The sequence below is a fragment of the Rhinolophus sinicus genome, linkage group LG14, assembly GCF_036562045.2.
Source record: "Rhinolophus sinicus isolate RSC01 linkage group LG14, ASM3656204v1, whole genome shotgun sequence".
NCBI classification, from domain to species: domain Eukaryota; kingdom Metazoa; phylum Chordata; class Mammalia; order Chiroptera; family Rhinolophidae; genus Rhinolophus; species Rhinolophus sinicus.
The window spans coordinates 1,539,034-1,556,357 of NC_133763.1; positions in this window are offsets into that span (position 1 = coordinate 1,539,034).

The following is a 17,324-nucleotide window of genomic DNA, read 5'->3' on the forward strand; positions in this document are numbered from 1 at the left end:
ACATAAGTGCTACGATAAGGGAAACATACAGGAAATGAGTTTAGATGTGTGGGGACCCACTGATGCAATAGACCAAATGCGCTTTGTAAACCAAAACCCTTGTACAAAGATGAGTCATTGTAGTTCAAGCCTTAGTTTAATAACATAACATGGTGGAAAGTAAGAATGGACAGAAAAATCGAGATGTGCAACTATCTTCCTTTGAAGAAGAGACTATTTGAAAGGCTCTTCCACTTCTTTGTGTTGAAAATCTGCCAGTGCTTAACTGCCAAGGAAATCCCCATCGACTTTATTCCAGAAACTCGTAGAGTACTAAATAAGTTATAAATACCATATCAAATATAAATTATTGAATAACTGATTTACCCATGTTAACAACCCCAGTGAACTATTTTAAGGCAATAATTGACTGTTGCCATTCATTTTCAACATTTTTTTATAAAGTGTCTTGTGAAAGAAAACAGATTATAAAGCACATTATCAAATAAAATATTCTTCCCAAGAAAAATGCCTGTATAGCAATCAGAAGTCGGGTGAAAAATACAGAATCCAGTCTAGGTAGTTCACAGGGAAGTAACCTTCGCAAAAGGCGTTAGTGGGTTATGCCGACCAGTTGCAGCGCTGGGGCAGCCCCAGGAAACGGAAAGCCTGGGCTGTTCTCAGGAAACCAGGAAGTGCAGGCTTCCAGGCCACCACCACGTGCAGCTTCCGCGTGGGCGTCCGCGGGGGCGGGGGGGGGGGGGCTGCTGCTTCCCTGGCCCGGCTGCGACGCCCGTGACCTGCCTGCGGGAGCAGCCCTGGTTTCTGCCTCCGTCCCCCGGTCCTGCACAGAGGTCCTCGTGGGTGGCGTCTAACCGGGAACCTGCTGGCAGATTGGGGGTGGGGAGGGACTGTTCTACCAGGAAGTCAGGGCAAAGTGTAAGAGGCAAAACGGTGCTCGGTTTCCACCAGGCCGTCTGGCACACGCCTCTTAAGTGTCAACGCTCTCACTAAGAGCAATTTTCCCAAGTTCATATTCTTAGTTATTTATAAAATTAGCCCTTTCCCTCTTCCTCATTCTGTGCCACCCTATGAAGTTTATGAATTATTCCTTTCTTTTCTCTCATTCTGGACTTACTGGGGGAAAAAACAGAATAGTCAAGTTAAAAATACATTTCCAGTGAATGCACCAGAATGGAAATCATATTTAACTGCTCTAACCACATGATCTAGACAAATTAATAAATGCTCAGTAAATTATCCTTTGCCCATAATTTTATCCAGAAACGCCTAATAAAATTTTCAGTAATATTAAAGTTCATTCAAGTAAATAATTTGTTACCATGTTTAGAGCAGTAGTTATTTAAAAATTAATAGCATACCGTAGTGTATATTAATTTTTAACATCCTATGGTAATCATAAAAAAGTAAAACTATAATGTGAGGTTACATGATAAGTAATTCTGGAGCCCATTACCTAGATTCAGACCCAGTTCCAACACTACAAGTCATGTGAATTTGGCCAGTTACGTGGCCTCTTCATGACTCAGTTTCTCGTCTGAAAATATTGAGGGAATGAAATAAGCTAATACATAGATTTTAGAAGGGTGCCTGGCTCATAGAAAGTACGTGTGGTAGATGTTTTCTTTGTGAGTCACAGAAGTAAATTTGCCATGTCTTTCCTTGGATCTTTTCATTCAACAAATATTTATTGAGCGTCTTCTATGTTCCAGACAGTGTTCTAGACCATGGTAATAAAATGGTATTGAAGACAGAGACTCTGCCATTCCAGTAGAAAAATGGAAACAAGCAGTAATACAATGTCAGGAGTGATAAGCAGCAGAAGAAAACTGTAAAACAGGGTAGTGGGGAAACAAATGATGGAGGCTGCTGTTGTGGATGCGTCGGCGGGGAAACGTGTCTGAAAGGAACAGGTGACTCTGGTTCTGCTGTTGCAAGCGCTGAGTTTGTGTTAACTTACTGTGCCAGCCCGAGGAAGAGAACGCAACAGCTCATCACGTGCCCAGGAAGAACGACACAGTCACTTCTCTCCGACCAGTCCTTATAACCCATGTCTTCTTCTTTACTGTGGGGTCTGTCAGAACGCCCAGTGTTTGTACAACAGTGACCGTGATGGTGGAAATTCTTGTCTAGCTCCTGATCTTAAACAGAATATGTCCAGCTTTTCCTTCAAGGGTGCTTACAGTAAGAATTTGGTACATAACTCTCCAAATCAAAAAAATTTCTCATCTATTCCTCGTTTTATAGGGGTGTTATAAGAGAATTTATCAAACATGATTTCTGAGAATTTAAGATAATTGGTTTTTACCTTTGGTCAATTCATGGGTAAAATAAATTCTTAGTTTATATATATAGATAGGGAGAGAGAGAAAGAGAGAGAGAGAGAGAGAGAGAGAGAGAGAGAGAGAGGTGCAAAAAATGTATACACATTTAAAGAAAGGAAAAAACTATATTAAAATTACACTGATGATAACCACTTTGAGCACTTCTTATAATTGCAGAAGTCAAACGTGACATATTCGTCTTTTGTTATCATTATATATTGAGTATTATAATTTTAATGCAGTTTTTTTCCTTTCTTAAAATGTGTATATATTTTATTGGAACCGTGTGTGTGTGTGTGTGTGTGTGTGTGTGTGTAATATTGAGACATCCAGGCCTTCCTAAACTCTGTTTCACAATGTATGAAACTTTTATACACTTTTGAGTTCAGTTGACTAATGTATTATTAATGAGTTTCACAACTGCGTTTGTAAGTGAAGTGGGCATCTTTTCTTGTGCTCTCATTACCCGGTTTTAGACTCAAACTTAAGCTAACTATATAAAACAGGCTTGACAGATTTTGCTGCTTTTTCATCTTCCGGAAAAAAACTTTTATAAATTTGAAATGAACAGCATCTTGAAAGATTGGTAGAATTTTGGCACGGGTTTCATAAAGAGCAGTCTTTGAATACCATTTCAATGTATTTATATGTTTATTACTCTATTCAGTTTTCCATTTCTTCCAATTTTGTGACTTTTTATGTTTTTTCAAGTATGTGTATATTTCATTTTGGATTTTAAATGGATTATGGTTATTTAATAGTCTTTTATTTTTAATCTCTGTTGTGATCATAACTTTTCACTGTGTCATTCTGTGTTTTGTCTATTTACATTTCATTTTTTTCTTTCACAGTTTTGCCAGTGGTCTCCATATCTCATTAATCAGTTCAAAGAGCTGTTTTGGGCTTAGTTAATTATTCTTCTCTGTTGTCTTTGCTGGTGTTACTTTTGTACTGTATTTCATGGATCTCTGCCCTTTATTATTTCTTTTTTTCTTGCTTATTTAGGTTTACTCTATTGCTCTATTTCTAACTTTATGAGATGAATGCTTACTTGGTTTGTTTTTAATCTTTCTCGTTTTCTAATAAAAAGTTGAAAGCTCTAAATTACCCACTCCCCAGTACTGCTTTAGCTAATACTTCTGGGGGAAATGGTGTCATGTGTATCCATGTGGAGCTTGCCTCTGGGCAGAGTCCTTGCCCTCAAAGTGTTAAAATTATAACCACTCATCTAGAATACCAGCTATCCTTTCTTAAATATCTTACATCTAGAAAACATTGGGATTCTTGTTAATTTTCCTATAATCAAAAACAGGACTCTCTGTCCTTACAATAAGCCCCATCATGTTTTAGAGCTACATTGAGTGGGATTCTGTCCCTCATAACCAAAGTGAATGGATGGATGTTTTAGTGAGGTGGGAAATGCAAATTTTCTGACTTGGACAGTAGGTCGCTGAAGGTGACAGCCACTGCAATAGAAAATATATAAGGAGGAGTGATTGGGGGGAAAGAAAACTAGTTCAGGTGTTTGCATTTTCTTTGTGAAATCTAAATAGAAATATATGAATAGGTCATTAGATATGTAGTTCTAAACCTCAGGAAAAAGACTTAAACTAGAGAAAAAGAGTTTGGAGCCACATCCTGACAGCCGTGCACTAGAGGCTTGGCGTGGCTGCTCTGACCCAGGAAAGGACCACGGAATGAGAAGCGTGCAGGGCCAGCACTGCTTCCCCCAGGCTACGGGTCCTAGTTCTCACTCTCCATGTCAAATCTGTTATCTTTGCATGTTCTCAAACCTGCCTTTAGTCTTGTTTCAAAATCTCTGGACAAAAACCAAGCAAAAGCAATTAATTCTGTATAGCATTTCATTGTTTACCCAAGAAAAAAACACAAACATTATGAGTATCACTGTCTTTAGAAATAAGAAACTGAGGCTTTAATAGGTAAAGTAACTTTCCTAAAGTAACGCATATGTTAAGTGGAAGAGCCAAGTAATAAGCGTAAGTTTCTGTGTCCAAAAATCAGTGTTTGTTGTGTGGTAAGTAGATTGCACCATAAGCGTATCAAACTTATGATATTTAAGTAGAATGCATTAAGTCCACCCTTTGGAATATTTCTCCTGTGAATATCAGAGCCATTTTCATACTTTCCCATCCCTCATACTACATGAAGCAATAAAAAAAATTATTTAAATGTTCTACACTTTCACATCCATCTCCTCTGTGTGGCTTCATTGACATGGCCTAATTCATACCCTAATGGCCTCCCTCGATGTCACCCACTCATACAAAAACTCATCACTGCTTTCCCTATGGACAGTCGTACTGACTTAGTCACCATTTCCCTAGTTTGCACTATTTAAACACCTCTATGTCTTTGCCCAAGTTTATCTTTCTTTCTAGCATAATTCATTTAAGAAATATCTAGTAAGCCCTATTATGTGCCAAACCCTGTATTAACAGATGCTAGAGTTTAGATTCTAGTAATAGTCATTGTTGAAATGTATTTAATGTTTATTTGGCACAAACATTATTTCACTATTCTTCCCCAAAAGCCTATGAGTTAAATAGTATCAGTAGTGTTTTTCTATTCTCTAGATAAGAAACTGAGATGTACAGAGTTTAGGGACCTGGACCGTGGTCGGAACAGAGGAAACCAGGTTTGCAGCTGGTCTGTCTAAACCCAGCATCCTGTCCCTTCCTCCTGCGCTGAGACCTCTCCTACCTACTACTCTCCCATCTGCCTGTGGGCGTTTTGCTCTTCCTCTCACATACAACGCACACCTCGACTTCTCCAAGAAACTTTCTGAATCAAACGAAACTGATCTTATCCCCCATTCCTCTCAGAATACTTTCTCCTAATGCTTCTTTGTCATAAGCCCTTTTTCATTAGTAGATGTTATATCTGTATGAGTATAAATAACCCTAGTGCAAAAATTCTAAGGCCCTACAGGAAAATGACCATATTCTGTTTATATTAGTCAAAGCAAAAAGTTAAATGTGCATAGAGTAGGGGTTAAGTTGGTGGAAGGAGATGTTATGAAGAGAGCAACAGCTTCCTAAAACCTGCATTCTTATGAGGTGCTAAATGAGAAAGCCTACATAATACTGTGTGTGTGTGTGTGTGTGTGTGTGTGTGTGTGTATATATATATATATATATATATATATATATATATATGTATATATATATATGTATATATAATATAGAATTATGTTATATGTAATCACAAAGAGCTCGCAGGAAGCATCTGTACATATTTAGATGGTGAAATATTTCCAAGTATACTTAAATCCAGCCATATCAAAGTCTTATTAAAATAACATATGTGGGATATTTATTAAAAGTAGAAATTATTATTTGGAAGAAAATAACATCCTTCGATACATATTTAAGTTCAGGAATAAAAAAAGTTTTTGCCACCTACTTATTTCCATAACATAATTGCTATGGTATGAACTAAATATTTGTCAATAAGTTCATATAGTTACATAGTTTCAAGGTTAAACAACTTTCAAATTCAGATCTTTCTTCTTTGGTCTTTACGTTAGCTTTTCAAGTTTAGATGTCTTTAGAATTAATAGCTCCAGATTCCAAAAGGCAGGAAAATACACAGCAGGTATGTTTCAAGAGTCTTGCCCAAAAACAGATGAGCATTTCAAGTCTGTGACAGCATCCTTGGGGTTGTTTTCCTTACATCTGCGTGAGTGTAGAAGAAAACCACCCCGTTTTGTATGACCACTGTCAGCGCTCTTTCACCTCACTTCCTGGCATATCTTGCATCTACGCAACATGCAGTTAACTCCTGAACCCTTTTTCTCCATACTTTTTATTTCCTCGTTTGTGTACACACAGTCTAATAATCGAAGTTCAAAGTGACTAGGACCTGCTTTAGTCAGTTTACATTTCATGGTTAATTTTTCAACATCAAGGAATTTGTTTAATTTGTTATATCCATACAATGAATATGGCCTTGGAAATAGGATGCAGTGTATGTAATATTTGACACAGAACAGTGTTCATGACATGTTGCTAAATAAAAGTGGGAAAGCATGTACAGTGTGATCCCAAATATTATATCTACTTATCAGTAGATTTCTATATTCATATATATCCATATGTAGAAAGAAAGAGGGATTAAAAACTAAGGTTTTTACAATGATTATCTTGGAAGAGTAGAAGACTGAGTTAATTATAATCCCCTCTACTTGCCTGTATTTCTAACATTCATATATATTTCTACACTAAACATGCTTTGGAATTTACTTTAAATACTGTTTATTTTTAAAGCCATATTGCAAAGCTGTTCACTTTATACTTCTAAACTATCAATTTTTTAAAGTGTTAATTTAGTTCTGAAATACATCAGTGAAACAGAAGTGAAAGTATATCCTTGGCTTTACATCAAAATCTCAGCCCTGGTGTCCTAGAAGCTTGTAATTGTACAATGGACATCACAGACATCTTTCAAGAGAACCAGATGACTTCAGTCCTGAAACATTTCACAGGAAGGCAAGTAGATGACCTCCAAATAGAGGCCCAGTGCTAAGCAGATCAGATTTCATCAAATGTTTTGAAAGAACAAAGACTTGGGCTGAAATAAAGCTGCCTAACTCTTTAATGAATGTAATGCAGTAAATCCACACTGTTTTCCAAATTTTGAATATACAGTAACCACCATATTGTTGGGTTTTTTTTAATCTTTAACTATTCCAGTTCTGCTGTCTAAAGTGTTTTATAGTCGAGTCCCACCTGGAACTAGCTAACGTGGGTTTTATGGTGACAAGCTTTAAAAATTGTGACACAAGAACAGGAGTCTCAGTGTCAATGCAGGGTAAAGCAGAACTGGCAAATGCCGACAGCATGACGGCTTTAAGGATTACATCTCTTTGGTATCATGGCCCATTTTAGTTTCCCAAGGAGCTGAAGGTTACTAAAGTTAGACGCAAGCAACCAGTCTCTTACTTTAACTCTCTGCCGAATGAAAAACATTATTTTTCTGTTTTTGATGTGTAAAATCCCTGAGGCTTACACAGGACCTTGTCCACAAAACCGATGTGCATTTCCCCCCCAGTAATTGCTTACTCTAAATATAAAAATACCTGAAGGAAAAAATAAATTATCAAGGATTATATATTCATTTGGGGAAAATCAAATCTAGTAAATATTAAATGGGTTGCCTTTCAGCATGAATATTATCCTAAAGATTTTGAAATACATACTTCCAGAAGGATACTTTTCTCATCAGTGTATGACCTGCAGTTCAAATTTGCCCAGAAATGGTACAGAATTTTAATGAGCAAGGCATTTGGTAACACAGAAGGGGAAAGAATGACTATATAAAAATTAAATATGGAGGCATTTAAGATGTGGAAGCTCTCATGTGGATGACCTTGGATTGTCCAATACACTATCTTTCTAATGCTTTTGACTATACAATAACCCCAAGCCATTTCAGAATTTACCAAGAAAAAATATGGAGTGAGCAATCCAACCATTCTGGACTAGACTGAATTCCTATTCCTGTTTCACTCTGGCCAAATTAGTTTGACCAGGCTTTTACCCCTTCCTGAGACCTTTAGTCACTGTGGGACTAGCCATTGACTCTACCTGATGGAACTGGTGGGAATGCAAATATCAGATGTAGGAGGCCCATCCAGAGAGCCGTGGAGATTCTGGAGGAGTGATCGTATGACCGCAGAAGAGTAGGGCAAGTTCTTAGTGCCGTGCAGAGGACGGATACTAAGAGAAATAAATACTTTCACAGAATGGGATTCCTGGGTCTGAAGACAGGTTTTGTCTGCCGTCCTGAGGTCTTCTCCCCAGTTCTGTTCCCTATCCCTATTTTGGCAGAATCCAAGAGCTCTTATCCACTACACAGAAAGGCTAAACTGATATTGACCCCTCTGCCATCTCCTTTCTTTCAGAATAAAGAGTAAAAAAGCAAAGGATAAGAAAAAGTCTAGTACTTAACAAAATAATTGCCATATTCTATTAATCCTAAAGCACACTCATCTTGTTCACATTTTAATATCTGAAATTGGATGCATCGTTTTACCGTCACTGTAGGCCAGGAGTCATGAACGTAATTGTGGACGTTGTTCATATTGTTAGTGCTTCAGTTGAATTATGTGCAGTGTTGGTGCTGTGAGTGTAACTCCCATTTTCAGTGTGTTCAAAAGCTAGATCATGATTCATCATTGGAACTAAGTTATTACGTGTGCAGAAAGACACAGAAGTCCAGAAGTGAGGAAAATGATTAAGCAAATAATCATTGTTGGAGAAATGACCACAAATCCATATTTTCTTGCAAAGGAGCAACCGAGAACATTACGGCAATTAAGAAATAAATGAAGCCTCCTACGAGCGAGTAAAGCTGCAGTGCGAGGTAATGCTTCTCTGACTTGACCCACCTAGGATTTCTTTGAACATGTGGATTCTGATTCAGTGAGCCTGGCGTGGGGCCAGAGAGTCTGCATTTCTGACACACTCCCGTGTGATGCTTATGTTGCCAGGTGCTGAAGAATTACCTCTCCACATTGAGAAATGCAACAGAAGGTGGGAATCACTTGCCAGTTTCCTCCAAATAAATGGGAAAAAAGCCAAGCAGTGAGAGGCTGGCATGTGATCCGTTTATGCGTTGTGTAGGATTACCATTCCTGCTGACTTCAAAGAGAAGCCCTTCCCTTCCAGCTACCTGGGATTATGTAAGTGGAGGGAAAAATCTCGCTATGAGTAGTCAAATGGGAAAGTCCCAGCATCAAACTTATAGAGTAGCTATCGAAAGAGCACTTGTTAAATAGAGACACTGCGTCATCAATGGTTTTGATGGCACTGATGGTGATAATTGTATTAAAATCACTCTTGTCCATGGCTCTGAGTTGCAGAAGGATTCAGAAGAATAGGGGTCAGTATATGAAGATATTTTTTAAAAGATTTTAATCAATTTATGTTTCTTATTTCCTTTTTAAGTATAGACAGGAATGATAAATATGATTTATAAAGTTTATGTTTAAGTGAGTCTGGAAGTGCTCTTTCTGTAGAAGTAAAATAAAGGGTTTAAGTGCTAAAGCATGTATCATAACTGGCAGTTTTTTCTTAATACTAAGTACATGTTTTCTCATAATGGTGTCCTAGATGTGATAGAACACAGCACAATGACAGCCGAACATCTTACCTCTACTCCCACAAGCAGGCACACACACCGAGGGCGTTCAAATTGTACTTTGAAAATAAAAGGAAGTATATTAAATCAATATGCAATAAATTATAATAGTTTTCTGTAATAATAATATTAATAATCACCCCCAAAGAACCTTATAAACTGGTGACTGGGGAATTTGGTAAATTTCAGATTGCATTCAAGATTAGGATATAGCCTCTGCAGACAAAGACTGTTAGGACGTATAATTAAGTAAATTGCATTGTCTTCATTAGGAAGAAAGAATATATTAATATTAACAAAAACAGAATGATCAGGAAGAAGGACAGGAAGGAGTAAAAGCATCTCTACAGAGAAAGCATCCAGGACGATCCAGAGGAGGACATATCCTGATTTTATAAATAAATACCCAGCCCTTCTCCCAAACACCGCAAGTGAAGGTGGATTAACAGACATTTAATCACCTGGTTCATTCCCACTGACCTGGCTCACCTTGTAATTTGTCTTTTCTTGCAGTTTTGCTGAGAGGAAATAGAATTCACCCCTACCGATACCACCATTCTACTTCACCTGAAAGTTAGATATTTAAAATGATGAGTTAATAAGTTAGGAGTCTGGACAATGCACCCGTCTCTTAGGGATTTGATGGGGTAAGAATGCCCAGAGGATGTCACCTAAGGGCGAGTTTGAAAAATTAATTTCTGGGCCTGCAGTCTGAGCACCAGACCCAGTAACGTGATGACCTTATCAAATAATGATTCCGACCTTGTCTCAGCCTGCAGCTGGCTTCCCAAGTGTTTACTTCCCGAACTGTAACAATTACTACAACCCACATAACCAAAAAATGTCAGGAAAGTAATGAGGCTAGATTTTATACACCACTTTTTAACTCCTTAGTTATTTCCAGGAGGTATTTTCTTAATCAAAAGCTATTCTGTTTTCCTACATTGGAGGTTTATTAAGCAAAATATTGTCAGGCTATTGGTAGATGATAAATTATTCATAATTCCCATGTGAGTCTCATCAAGGGAAAATGCAGCATAAAGCTTTACTGTGCAGTCTTCAGTTTTCTGTCGTATAAAATGGGAACTCAGTGAAAGCTTGGGCTGGGGGGTCTGCTGCCAAGATCGCTAGCGTGGCTGTTGGCAGGAGGCTTCGTTTCCCCATCACGTGGACCTATCAGAAGGGCTTCTCACAGCACGACTGCTGTCTTCCTCAGAGAAAGTGACTGAAGAGAGAGCAAGAGTGAGATGGAGAAAGGAGCCAGTGCCCGATCTCAGGAGTGACCTGTCATCACTTGAGCCACATTCTCTTGGCTGCACAAACCAACCCTGGTAACTGTGGGAGGAGACTGTGTAAGAGCATGGCTGTCAGGAGGCGGCGTCACCAGGAGCCATCTTGGAAGTGCTCTGTCCCAGACACTGGTCCCTAGATGCAAGATGCCCAACACGTCTCGTGGTGAAGCTGCAGCAGACCAGTATGAGCTCGAAGATCTCTAAAGCAAACAAAGAAAAGAGATTATTTTCAAAAGAGAAAGTTTTAGAGGGAGAGCTGACTCCTCAACAGCAATATTGGAAGCCAGAAGATAATAATCTGTCAAGCTGCTGAAAGAATAGACCTAGAAAAAACATTTCCCAGCAATGAAGGTGAAGTTAAGACATTTGCAAACAAAAAAATGGAAGAATTTGCCTCCAGTGAACTCTCATGAAAGAAACTTCGATGAATGTACTTCAGGCAAACAGAAAATTATGTCAGTTGAAAGGTGGACGATGCAGGAAGAAATGAAGGGCCAAACATGATCAATGATACATTAAATCAAAAAGATCTTTGACTATATAAAATATGAATAATGCTTCATGGTGTTTTAACAAAAGGATAAAAAATAAAACAATAACATTTATGTCATGAAGAGAATATTTGGAGTTAAATGTTCTAAGGCTCTTGTATTGTCGGAGAGGAGTGAGGTTTGTATATCAAAGTTTGATAGACTGAAGATAAATGTAGGGCTTTTTAGGGTAACCACAAAATGAATAGAAACAGAGTGGAAATCATCCAAACCGTTAGTGGGGAAAAAAGAGGAATTAATAAAAATAGTATTAAAGAAGAAAAAGTATAAGGGTATATAAGGAGCAAGGGGTGATGAGAGTGGTCAACCTCCTGTAAGTAATAAGGGTGGTGCATTGTGTTTAGATAATTTAAAATAACAAGGCCGGCTGGAATGTAGTCTGCTTTTTATTTCCACCATACACTTACAGTGCTAAATAATAATAATCTGCGATACAAAATTCCTCACCACAAGAGGAGACTGTTCCCATCACTATCCTTCTCCCTGGGGGGGGGGGGGGGAACAGGGCACACAGCATAAAATAAATGGGACATTCAAGCCTAACATATTTGTGAGGTTGAAAATGTGTCATATGTGTGTATATATATATATATAACATTTAAAAAGATAAGATGTTGAGCCTAAGAAAAATATAAGTAATTTGCTAGAGCTCAATGCCACTAGTTTATTAAACTAGGATTATAACCTAGGCGTTCTGATTCCTAAGCTCCTTCTATGATTCATCCCAAAGTAAAATTATAAACATCTTCCCCCTAAAATCAAACTTTTTTCTCACAGTCTCTGCCATTCATTCTGCACAAAGTAGCCATGTGAAAAACATGTTTGTCTTCTCTCTTTTTTTGCTTGAATCAGTTACTGAAATTCATAGTGTAAGTAAAGCGCCTTCACTCCAGACACAGCAGACGGTGTGAAGGCAACTAGAGGACCTGTCTCCCGTCTGCTATGTCAGTGCCGTTCCTCCTGTTTCCCAGAGTCTTCTCTACACACAAAGCCACAGTACCTCAGTAGAGCGAGATGAAACCATCTATCCAACTGAAAAACTGGGTAAAGTTGGTCTTTTAGCTACCGATTAATGACTACATTGAAGACATACAAAGAGTTAAGATAACCTGGTAGTATAAGACAGACTGAGGGGCAGAATGTGTTAGGGCAGAAGGTTGTGATTTGCTCTTTCTGTGGAGCATAACACTGCAATGATACAAAGCAGGGTAGGTGAATGAGGTCACATTGTAGTAAATAATTTTGCCTTGTTGTATATATGAAGAATAATTTCTCTACATATAGAATTCCATCTGAGAATTATGACATGGATGGGTATAACCCTTGTAGATGGGTGTTTCTTCTATTATAACTAGTTTTACTTCTTTAACAGACCATTTGAGGGAGGAGAACCACTGATCATTGTAAAAATGTAATTAATTGATAGTTAATCTTAATGGTTTCTTAAAATAATCACTCCATGGAGGGCAGATTCCGGGCACTGAGGCCACAACTCCTCCCCTTCCACACACAGGCAGCTGTCACTAGCCCATCACAACACCCCAGCCCTGAGTCAGAGCTGGCTCAAGGACCCCCAGCCAAGCAGTCTGGGCAGCCAGCAGGCTCCATGGGGGTTGGCGTGGCAGTGGGAACCTACCACGTGTCCGCCTCAGGAGAGCAACGGTCACTGTTATCTCACTGAGTGTTTGTGAAAAACAGAAATAATTTTGGCAAATAATAGGAATTCAATACATGGTGACTATTACTCTTACTGTAGTGGAAAAAGCACACGTTTTGGATCAGGCAGACCTAAATTCAAATCCTGGCTCTGCTCCTTTACTGGGACTTCAGCTAAGTTACTTACCTGTTGTCTGTTTCCTCATAGGCAAAAAAAGATAATAACTGCCCTGATGGGTTGTTTAGTAAGAATCAATGCTAATATATGTAAATTGCCTAAAATTGATGAAAGCTTGAGCAATGATAACTTTTATTTTTCTTTGACGGTCTCTGTTGATATTACTCTTCCCTCCTCCCTCCCCAAAATATGGCAAATAACTAAGAGACCATATGCCAAGCTGTTGATGAGGGGAGGGCACCGGTGGGGAAGGAGTGAGCTTGGAGAGCTTTCAGTGTCTGCACCTGGCACTTCTGCATTGTTTGAATTTTCCAGCTCTTGATTTATATCTGCAATTAAAAAGCAGTATGATAGTAAAACTTTAAGTCTCCTCACTCTTCCTCAGCATGTATTTCATTAAATGAAGTTGTGCCCCAAAGCTGTCCTGGTAGTTTCTGAGCAGTTCTGGAATGATCTCACTCAAATCACCCAGACAGCTTTTCTTCAACAATCACCTTTGGTCTCTCTGTCTGCTAAGCCCTCCCATGACACGGAAATTGATCTAAATTTGCGTTTCTAGGACTTGAGAAGACTGATCCTTTTATGCTCAGAGTGAATAGGGGAAAACAATTAGAAACTATTTGTATTTAAAGTATAAGGCCATATAGAATGTTCTGGACACATTTCCTCCCAACACATTCTCTCAAAATTTGCTGGAAAAGATTTCCTGTTCCATATACATGGCAGCCATGGGGACAGACATTTTGTACAGTGTTAGTGTGCCCTCAGGAGGAGAATCTGACAGTGACACATTTAGGCCAACCATTCGGGTCCAACGATTTTGGAACTGTGAAAGAGATCGTTCTCGCTGTAAGATTCTAAACTGTAGCATTCTGACTGCCAGGTGTTATTAACAGCCATTTTCCATCATGTAGAGTGAGGAGAAAAAGAAAGGAAGAATTATGAGCTGTGAAAAGATGAGAATTAGAAAAGAGAAAGATGTTCAAGTACCCTGAGGGCAGGACAGCACTCTCCTTGAGACCCAGGAATTATTTCATATATCTTTGATAAATTCCTCTTTTTGCTTAAACTAGTTTGATTGTAATACACGCACGTGAGCATCAGCCAGCTCAAGACACAGAACATTCCTGTCGCCCCAGAAAGTTCCCTCCTGTACCTTTCCAGTCACCTTTCTCCCATACTCCTGACCCCACCCCACCAGCAAGAGGCAACTGCCATGCTGCGTCAGCGTGGATTCGTTGTCTGTTCTTTCACTTCATAGAAATGAAATCATGAATTATGTATTATTTTGTGGCTGGCTTCTTTCTCTAAATGCAGTGGTTTTAAGGTACACTCATGTTGTGCCTTACATATACATCAGTTGTCTGTTCCTTCTGACTGCTTCGAGATGTTTCTTTGAACAGGCCACTGTTTTAACGATTTTCTGCATGATGGACATTTGGGTTATTTCCAGGTTTGAGCTACTTATGAATAGAGCCCCTCAGCATTGCCATACACGTCGTTATGTGGACACGAGCACTCATTGCTGGGAGTGGCACTGCTAAGTCACAGAGAAATGGACAGCTGGCTGACGTGCTTGTAACGTGCACTCCCACTGGTACGGAGGGTCCATGGCTCCATAGTGACGCTGGGGAGTAGCTAGTGGCCTGCACTGTGGGCTCAGCGTGTTTGTAGAAGAGCCGCTGGTGCTCCACCATAAGCAGGAACTCAGCAAGTCTTTGTGACAATGGTGTCAAAGTAAGTATACTGATGTATTCTCTCAACAAGGTTACCTGTTAGTCAGCTGTCTGTCTATATTAATGAGCCAGAAGAAACCATTTTTAGATTTCTGTGCATGAATTATCCCCTTGGAATAGGAAGAAGTGATGAGCCTGGCATGTGGGGGGAAGTTGCTGCTTGGATTTGAATGCGACACGGGGCAGTGAACTCCACAAGGCAGATGCGCATGGGTGGGGGCAGCGCGAATGACTGGCTGGTGGAGTCCACTTCCTGGAGCCGTGGTCCTGGGCTGGCCCACGTGGATCTTCAGTGCTCAGCCTTCCTGCTTAGACTCTGTGCGTGGAGACCAGCCTGAGTTGCATGTTTGTTAGGAGTTTCTGTGATACTTGCCATGGATGTTTGGGAGGAAATGAAAAGTTTGCCTTCTGTCCTCATTTACTTCTTGATTAATGAACCCCTACAGTTATGGAACTGCTTAGTCAATAAGTTGCTTTCATTATGTGCAAAATAAAGTGAAATGTATCCAAAAAAAAAATTCTATTGTCAAGCATTTTCCAAGTTGTAGATCACTACGACAAACATATCATTTAATTAAATATCAAAAGATTTCATTATGGACCGAGATACTATAAAGGAGGAATGCTTATCTCCTGTTTTATAAAGGAGAAAGCAATAGTTCATATTATCAGTTGTAAGTTGCCCAAATCCACAGTTAGGAAGTGTGGAACTGGCTCTTCAACCCACATCCTCTCATTTCAAACCTCTGTCTGCCCTGCTAGGTCAAGTTGCCTCTTTCTAATGACTCATGAAGTTTCAACTTTATTTGAATAATAAAACTGTAAATACCAAAATGTTAAAAATGAAAGTGAACTCATTGCTACAGATTTCCATAATAACACAAACAGGTTTCTTTCTGGGACACTGCCTAAGGACAAAAGGATGGACTAGCTGACTTTCAGAAACCCTTTAGTTAAAATAATTCTGTGAAATCAGAAATGGGTATGACAGAAACTTTACGTAACTGGAATTACATAGTTGGTAGTACTCTACCGAAATTGAGTGAGGTAGAGAATTTAGGAGTATCTTATGAATTAAATGAAATGATTTAATTCAGGTAATATAGACCCCCACAAGAAGAGTCACTTATATACTTTATTAGATAGATTCACTAATAACGTTCAAAATTCTCTATACCTATCTACCACTGTGGAGACAATTTGCAACCACTCATAAAAGTGTCAATTGTTTGAAAATTACATAGAGTTTTAAGTGTAGGCTATTTTCACTGAATAGTCAAATTAAAATGTATTGCAGGTTAAAATGCATTTGCCAATCTTAAGTATAATTGACTAATTAATTAATGAGGGATTTTTTTTTGTTAACTCTTTCCATTAATACATTATTTAACAGGACATATTGGATGCCTATGGCCTATGGTCAGGGCTCAAAATGGTCGCCCTATGTCCCCTGCACAGGAGCTTTTACTGTTCACCTGCTTTCCTGGGCCCCCCACTAAGCTACAGGGTGTCTCCATTCTTACATCTCCATTGCTCGGTACGTAGGTTCTCAAAGGCATTATGCTTTGGCATCAGACTCCCAGCTTTGCTGCTTATTTAACTGTGCGACTTTGGGCAAATTAGTTGACTCCTTTAAGTTTCAACTTTTTAATCTGAATATTGGGGTCAATAATGAAATCTCCGTTAAGGCGTAATGAGCATTAAGTGAAATAGCACATGTAATGTGACTGTTCTTCACTGTCTCTGATTATTATGTTTAGTGGATCATTTACTAACTGAGTAAATGAGTCCATGAATCAACACATGGATGAAGACGAGCTTGCACTGTGGCAACATCTAATACATGCAAAAGCGACACTGGGAAACATCCTGGCCTCCAGACTCAACTGTAAGCATGAGAGAGCCCGTGTAAGATTTGGACTCGTACTATCTGAGAGCTGTGATTCAACTTTTTAGAAATATAAATTTGACAAGGATGTATAAAATAGATTCCATCATTCTATAGAAAGACAGGCTGGTACTTTTTAAAACGGCCAAGGACATGAAAGACAGGACGCATTTCAGATTGAAAGAGACTGAAGAGTCATGACAAGTAAATGCAACACATCTGTGTTGGATCCTGGACCAGGAGGGAAACAGAACATGGTTGAGACAGTTGGCAAAATTTAAACAGAGTCTGTGGATGGGATGGCAGTGTTACATCAGTGCTGAGTCCCAGATTTGGAGGTCTGAATGGTGGTCATGTAAGAGACGGTCCTTGTTTGGGAAGCACTTTGGAATAATGGGACATAGTGTTTGCAGCTTGCTCTCAAATGGTTCCGGAAATGACTGATGATAATTAGCATATGTACAGAGACAGTGAGACAGAGGGGGAATAAATTTAGTAAAATGTGATCCAACTGGGGAGTCTTAATGAAGCAGATAAC